Genomic DNA, 6,753 nt, shown 5'->3' with positions numbered 1-6,753 from the left:
AATATGGTTGATAGTGTTGGGGGTAGCCATCATATATGGGAGCTGATGCCTGAGCATCTTATACCCTTTTTCCTAGTATTTTCTAGTTGTTTTAGTTATATTTTATTAAGTTTTATTATATTTTAGGGAAAAAATCCTCTTTAGATGCTACTTTGAGTTGTTTTGGTATTTTTATGATTTTAGGTAAAATTCGGACAAATTTAGCAGAGTTTTATGCAAAAACAAAGAAATGATAGCAGATGTTGTCAACCCTAACCTTCGTACATTCCAACAAGCATAACATGAGCTACAAATGTTTAATTCATGCGATTCTAATAGTGTTGGAAAGCCAACTTCTAGAGTTTTCCAACGATATATAATAGTTTATACTTTTTTCTGGAATCACTGACAAATCTGGTGCTAAATGCCGAGCCTGGCGTTTAGTGCCCAACAGGGAAGAACCAGTGCCAGAACTCCTCCTCCTTGGGCGTTTAACGCCCAAACTGGTGTTAAATGCCAGCAGTTGTTTGGAATCACCCCTCTTTGGGCCTCCAATTGGATTTAGCATTTATTAGTTATATTTCATTTTTTGTAATTTTTAATTACAAACAATATCTTTTAGGTTTAGAATTCAGTATTTTATTTTAGCTTCAAATTAAAAGATTTGATTTGATCTAGATTTTATTTTGTTTTGATTTAGTTTGAATTTGAATTCTATGTTTAGTCTTAGAGGTTTTTACTATAAATAGGGGAATTCCTTCCTCCCTGATAAACCCCGTTTTGACGGTTTATCTTGTATTGATTTTAAGAGATTTTATCACCTTTTACCCACATTTATCCATTGAATTAGCATAGTTTTGTGATTGTCTCCTTATTTGTGCTTAGATGTGAAAACATGCTTTTTAGGACTTAAAATAGCTAAATCTAATTCTCCTTGATTCCATTAGATGCCTTGATATGTTTGTTAGTGATTTCAGATTGAAAAGGCTAGGAATGGATCAAAGGAGTGAAGAGGGAAAGCATGAAAAGTGGAGAAATCATGAAAAGTCAAAGAAGTTGAACTCGCCCATGGACGCGCGCGCGCACCTGGCGCTTGCGCGCACCTTGCGAATCACCCCATAGACGCATACGCGTGCTGTGCACGTACGCGTCGATGCCGGTTTATGATCTTTTAATGAAAACGTGACCAACGAATTCTCAATGGTTGTGGGGCCCAATTCCAACCAACTTTGGTGCCTAAACTGCTATTTAAAGCCAATGATTGAAGAGCAAAGGGAGATTAGTTCATTTTCACTCATTAGGATTAGTTTAGAAGTAGTTTCTAGAGATAGAAGCTCTCACTTCTCTCTAGGGTTAGGATTAGGATTAGTTCTTAGATCTAGGTTTTAATCTTTGCTTTCTTCTACTTCTACCTTTTAATTCCTTGTTGTTAGATTCATCCTTCTTCTATTCTTTTGTTGTAATTTCCTTTATGTTGTTCTTGTGTTTTGTTGTAGATCTACTTTTGTTTCTTCTACTCTCTTTCAATTCAATCAAGGTAATTCATAATAAATGTGTTTCTTTTGATTGTTGTTGTTAATTCCTTTCAATAATTGTTGTTAGATTCTATTCTTGTTGTCAATTTGCTTTGCTTTTCTTTTGTGCCTTCCAAGTGTTTGATGAAATGCTTAGTTGGATTTTAGTATAGATTTTGTTCCTCTTGGCTTTGGTAGAGTGATTAGTGACTCTTGAGTTATCTAATTCCTTTGTTGATTGTTAATTAGAGATTGCTAATTGATTTGACTGCCTCTAAAGCTAGTCTTTCCTTTAGGAGTTGATTAGGACTTGAGGAATCAAATTGATTCATCCACTTGACTTTCCTCCATGGTTAGAGGTTAACTAAGTGGGAGCAATGGACAATTTGTCATCACAATTGAGGAGGATAACTAGGATAGGACTTCTAGTTCTCATATCTTGCCAAGAGCTTTGCTAGTTGTTAGTTTATTTTCTTTGCCATTTATATTTCTTGTCTAAAATCTTAAAAACCCCAAATATAACTCACAACCAATAACAAGACACTTCATTACAATTTCTAGGGAGAACGACCCGAGGTTTGAATACTTCGGTTTATAAATTTTAGGGGTTTGTACTAGTGACAAACAAATTTTTGTATGAAAGGATTAGTGATTGGTTTAGAAACTATACTTGCAACGAGAATTCATTTGTGAAATTCTATACCATCAAAAATCCATTCATCACTCCCCAAAGGGACACACCTGATCTCTCTTCTGGGAGGGGGACTCCTCACTTCTACATTTTCATATTTTTTCCTATGTAAGTCATGAGCCACTAAACCTCCTTGGTTAAGGTTAGGAGCTCTATTTATTTCTATGAATTAAGATTATTATTCTTCTATTTTAATTTATGTTTGATTCAATTATAAGGATTGTTTTCATTCTTAATCTTATGAACTGGGTGGAACGAGAGTATGACCCTTTTTTACATGAGTTCTTGTGATTCTCGAGAGAGTTATTTCGCTTGAACTACAGCTTGAAAGCACTCCTCTTAGACAGCTAATTACACAAACCGATGGGGATAAGCAACATCTATTCAACCGGTTTGGGGTGGTTAGGGCCTTCATGGTATAAACTAGTTTTCTGAGCTTCACCCTCTAATCTGAGTTAATTGACCACGAGAGTGGCAGTTGATGAAGGTTAGAGGAGGCTAAATCTCTAAGAGATTAGGATTTAGACCGTTATGGTTTGCCATAGAATGAATCATTCGTTGTTAAAATAGTTGATAAGACATTTTAATCTGGGAATGTAAGCATCTCCGAAGCCTTAACTATTTTCTCACTATTTTTACATCAATACTCTTATTTGTTTTCTTATTCACTTATTTACTGTTTTATGAAATTTCAAACCACTGAACAGTCTTTTCAATTTGCCTAACTAAGCCAATCATTCAACCATTGTTGCTCAGTCTGTCAATCCTCGTGGGATCGACCCTCACTCACCTGAGGTATTACTTGGATGACATGGTGCACTTGCCGGTTAAGTTGTGAATATTCCAAAAATTCGCACCAAGTTTTTGGCGCCGTTACTGGGGATTGACTGTGATTGACAACTATTAGTTGTTTGATTGCTTAGATTAGGCGTTTTTAATTTTTGATTTGTGTTAATTTTGTTTTTTCCGTTTTTATTTTTGAAAATCTTAGTTTTATTTTAGTTAAAAAGTTTTCCTTAATTTTTGAAATTAAGTTTTCCCCGTAGTAATTTTTCTTCTGAAAATATTTTTCAAAGTATTAGTATTTTTCTTTTTTAATTTTCGAATTTTTAGTTTACCTCTTCTCATTTATTTTCGAATTTTTTGTTCTTTATTTTATTTCTATTAAAAAATGAAAAAATATAAAAAAATAAAACAAATTTTTTTCTGTTCTTTCTTTGCTTTCCTGTTTACCACATAGTGCGTTTAATTTTGTTTGGTGTTTTGTGCTGAAAAAAATGGAGAGAGATCACATGCGTTACTACTCACACCCAAGGAGTGGTTCATATTATTGTGGATGGAGGAACTACCCGGATTTTGGTTGGCAAGGTCAAGAGCAAAGAGATGTCAATGTTCTATACTCTATCTATCAAGAACCATCATCTTCTTGTTCATATCAAGAACCATCATCTTTTGATCTTGCCTGCCAAGAATTGCAGCAAATAGCAGATAAAATTTTGCAAAAATTTCCATCCTCACTCTGCTTACTCATACTAAGAACCATCATCCCTCTATTCATACCAAGAGCCAGAATCTTCGTATTCATATCAAGAACTATCAGCTTTAGAGCTTACCATGAAAGAATTAAGGGAGATAAATCAAAGTTGCATACATAATATGAGAATGAGTGTGAAGTATATAGAGGGACATGTGGAGGTGATTACCAAGCATTGGACAGAGGAACAACCAAACTCCCTCATGAGAGAAGCAATGCAAATCCCTACAAAAGAATGTGAGGGAATCATTCAAAGGAGTCCATCCCCTAGTGAATCAGAGAGCTACATGGGGGTTGATTTGATTGCACCATCAATCTAAGAAGTTCTTAATGAAGGGGTCCTTCCAAATACTGCACAACACTCAAACCCTGAAAAAGATGAAGAGTTAGAAGTGCAAGAGCAAGAAAAAGAGGCCCCTGTACCAAGTAAAACCCCAATGAAAAAGGAGGTTGTAAGGAAGGAAAACAATTATAGGAATTTTCACTCCAATGAAGCATAGAGTGGCATAGAGGGTGAGTTCATTGAACCATCAATTCAAGAAGTTCTTGATAAAGGGTACACTCTACCCATCACACTACACCAAAGTCCTGAAATCAGAGAAGTGAAGGCAACCAAGGAAAGCATTGAAAAGGGGATTATGTCCAAGGAACAAAAGACCACATCCACGAAAGAAAGAAGGTCAACAAAAAGCAATCCAACTCCTATCCCAACAAGCACTATGAATCAAGCTAATAACCATAAAAGAAAGCTTGTTAGGAGAAATTTAAATCGAAGGGAACTAATATTCTCCTCTTCTCCCTTGAAGTCATTTTTCTTAACCAACTGGAAGAAGAGGAAGAAAATTCAACAATCAATCGTTAAGCTAATGATGGTAAAGAAGCACTTGTTGGGAGGAAACCCAACCAGAATTATCCTTTAGTTTATTTCAGTTTTATTTCAGTTTTATTTTAGTTTATTTTCATTTTTTATTGATTCCATAGTTTTTCTAGGTTTAATCTAGTTTGTGATCATGGACAATTCTTAGAAAAGGGACAGAAGAAGTCAGAGTGAAGAACAGAATGCCCTGGAGAAAAATAGTTGAGGGCGCTAAACGCCAAGGAGGGCGTTTAGTGCCAAGAGAGGGAGCTTTGGCTTTGAAGTTTAATGCCAAAAAGGGGGCATTCCAGAACTACTTTTTGCTTCCCCTAAGGCGTTTAACGCCCATTCTCGGTGTTAAGCACCAGAAAAAAAAGTTTTTCTTGCATGGGGACAAGCAAACTTTTAAGTTTGGTGTTGCAGAGCAAGATCTCAGTTTATATTATCATCAATGGCACCAAAGGGAAGTGAATCATCTCCATGAAAGAGCACAGCCTGAAGAGGGAGCAGCGGCCACCATGACTGAGGTGGTTAAGTTTCATTATCCCTTACCTTATGTTATCTTTTGTTTTTCCAGTATTTTTAGCTTATTTCCTATTTTTTTATTCTAGATTTTGCATGATCACTAGTAGGATTTTCTTACTTTCATGTTTAGTTCTTTATTTTGTTATTTTATGTTTATTTTGAAAGATGTCTCATGTATTACTTACTGAGCTTAAAGAAAAATCTATTGAAAAAGAAGTAGTAAAATGCATGAGATTTTGAGTTATATATATGAGTTGTTCTTGTTATCTTGATGTGGTGGCACTATCTCTATTTCTGAATATATGAATAAGTAGTGCATATTTGATATTGAAGTAAATAGTGTTGATCTCTGAGGTTCAACAACTTAGAAGGATATTGTGAATTCTCTAAAACAAGAAAAAGATTGACTCTTAAAGTAGAGTATCATTAGCCCCACTTAGTAACTAGACCAAAGCTTAAATGACAACTCAAGTCTCAGACATTTTCTCTTCTTAGTTCTATAGTGTTTTGGTTGCTTGAGGACGAGTAACAGTTTAAGTTTGGTATTGTGATGCGTGAGCATCTTATACCCTTTTTTCTAGTATTTTCTAGTTGTTTTAGTTAGATTTTATCAAGTTTTATTATATTTTAATGCAAAAATTCTCTTTGGATGCTACTTTTGTGATTTCAGGTGAAATTCGATCGAATTTGGCAGACTTTTGTGCAAAAACAAAGAAATGATAGTAGATATGTCAACCCGGACCTCCGTGTATTCCAACAAACATAACGTGAGTTAGAGAGGTTCAATTGATGTGTTTTTAACAGTGTTGGAAAGCCAACGTTCAGAACTTTCCAACGATATATAATTGTCTATAGTTTTCTTTTAGAATCACTACCAAATCTGGCGCTAAATGCCGAGCCTGGTGTTTAGTGCCCAATAGGGACAGAACCAATGCCAGAACTCCTCCTCCTTGGGCGTTTAATGCCCAAAATGGCGTTAAACGCCAGTAGCTGTCCAAAATCACCCTTCTTTAGGTCTCTAAGTGGATTTATAATCTATTGGTTATATTTTATTTTCTTTTTGTAATTTTTAATTACAAATAATATCTTTTAGGTTTAGAATTCATTATTTTATTTTAGTTTTAAATCAAAAGATTTGATTTGATCTAGATTTGATTTTGTTTTGATTTAGTTTGAATTTGAATTCTAGGTTTGGTATTAGAGGTTTCTACTATAATAGGGGATTTCCTTCCTCCCCAAAGGGACACACTCGATCTCTCCTCTGGGAAGGGGACTCCTCACTTCCGCATTTTCACATTTCTTCTCTGTAAGTCATGAGCCACTAAACCTCTTTGGTTAAGGTTAGGAGCTCTGTTTATTTTTATGGATTAAGATTATTATTCTTCTATTTTAATTTATGTTTGATTCAATTCTAAGGTTTGTTTTCGTTCTTAATCTTATGAACTGGGTGGAATGAGAGTATGATCCTTTTCTACATGAGTTTTTGTGATTCTCGAGAGAGTTATCTCGCTTAAATTACAGCTTGAAAGCACTCCTCTTAGATGGCTAATTACACAAATGAAATTGCAATAACACTTTTTGCAATCCGCACAACTGACCAGCAAGTGCACTGGGTCGTCCAAGTAATACCTTACGTGAGTAAGGGTCGATCCCA

This window comes from Arachis hypogaea, chromosome 3, assembly GCF_003086295.3.
Source record: "Arachis hypogaea cultivar Tifrunner chromosome 3, arahy.Tifrunner.gnm2.J5K5, whole genome shotgun sequence".
Lineage (NCBI taxonomy): Eukaryota > Viridiplantae > Streptophyta > Magnoliopsida > Fabales > Fabaceae > Arachis > Arachis hypogaea.
Note: the sequence above shows the minus strand (reverse complement) of the source record.